The sequence below is a fragment of the Carlito syrichta genome, unplaced genomic scaffold (assembly GCF_000164805.1).
Source record: "Carlito syrichta isolate Samal-C Ts95f unplaced genomic scaffold, Tarsius_syrichta-2.0.1 Scaffold303183, whole genome shotgun sequence".
In the NCBI taxonomy this organism is placed as follows: Eukaryota; Metazoa; Chordata; class Mammalia; order Primates; family Tarsiidae; genus Carlito; species Carlito syrichta.
The window spans coordinates 272,071-273,466 of NW_007247279.1; the positions used below are offsets into that span (position 1 = coordinate 272,071).

Consider the following 1,396-nt stretch of genomic DNA (forward strand, 5'->3'; position numbering starts at 1 on the left):
CCAGAGCTACTCGGAAGGCTGAGGCGGAAGGATCGCCGGAGCCCAGCGGGTCGAGGCTGCGGTGGCCGGGAGCGGCCACTGCACTCCAGTCTGGGCGACAGAGTGAGACTCCAACTCAAAAAAAAAAAATCTTTTATAAATTGTTAGCCTCAAAGAATTGAAAATTTAATGCATTTCAGTAAGTGCTTGTCTTTTCAGAAAAATCTGAGGCCACAACTTGTAAGATTTGGGGTTGATATCTCATTTTCTCTACACGACTGCTATATAACACATGATTTAATATCAACATTTAAAATTTGTATACTACTTAGAACTTTGAGTAATTTTTCTGTTTTTTCAAAGATTAGGCTAAAAAGAAATGTGCTACAAGAGCCATGTAAAATATTAATATTTTATAAATAGGAGTCCCACGAGATAGAACTACCAGTTGTAGTTCATGACAGTTATAATGAGATACAGTGAAACTAAGAAAGTTGGGTTACATTGTTAGAAAATGTTTTATGAAATTAAAAACTAGTTCTTTGCACTTGCATGTCCCCTCTGAGGGACATTTGATTCTAGCAAACCACTCGGATAGCCTCTCAAGGGACATAAGGAGATTTCTGGTGATTATATAGAACAAACTTAGATCAACACAGATATTTCAAAAATGTATGTTTCCTTGAAGTTTTCCATTCAAATTGCATGAAAAAGCAAATAAAGCGATGGAATATATACTGAGATATATGTAAAAAAAAAAAAAAAAAATCAGCTGGCATCACATAGAAAGAGAATATATGAGCCGGACTCGGTGACTCAGCCTGTAATCCCGCGCTTTGGGAGGCTGAGGTGAGTGGATTACCTGAGCCCGCGGGTTCGAGACCTGCTTGGGCAACTTGGCAAGACCTCATCTCTACAATAAATAAAAAATTAGCCGGGCTTGGTAGTGCACGCTTATAGTTCCAACTACTTGGAAGGCTGAGGCAGAAGGATCGCCGGAGCCCAGCAGGTCGAAGCTGTACTGGCCATGAGCATGCTACTGCACTCCAGTGACAAAGTGAAACCCCAACTCCAAAAAAAGAAGAAAAAATGACTTATGAAGTTGAAGGCAGATTGTTACTACATGTTAGAAAAATATAAGATATATTGGCTGGGCTTGGTGGCTCTGCCTGTAATCCCACCACTTTGGGAGGCTGAGGCGAGTGGATTGCCTGAGCCTGCGGGTTCAAGACCCACCCAGGCAACAAGGGTGAGACCTTGTCTCTACAATAAATCAAAAATTAACTGGGCGTGGTAGCATACGCCTGTAGTTCTGGCTCCTTGCAAGGCTGAGGCAGAAGGATTACCAGAGCCCAGCAGGTTGAGGCTGTGGTAGCCGGGAGTGGCCGCTGCACTCCAGTCTGGGTGAGAGACTCCA

At 42.8% G+C, this 1,396-nt stretch overlaps 1 protein-coding gene across 2 annotated transcripts in view; it reads left to right on the forward strand.

The window, feature by feature from the left end:
* Positions 1-1,396, forward strand: part of GCC2 (GRIP and coiled-coil domain containing 2) — a 72,108-nt gene that overhangs the window by 43,857 nt on the left and 26,855 nt on the right. The gene's annotated exons all lie outside the window — the stretch shown is intronic.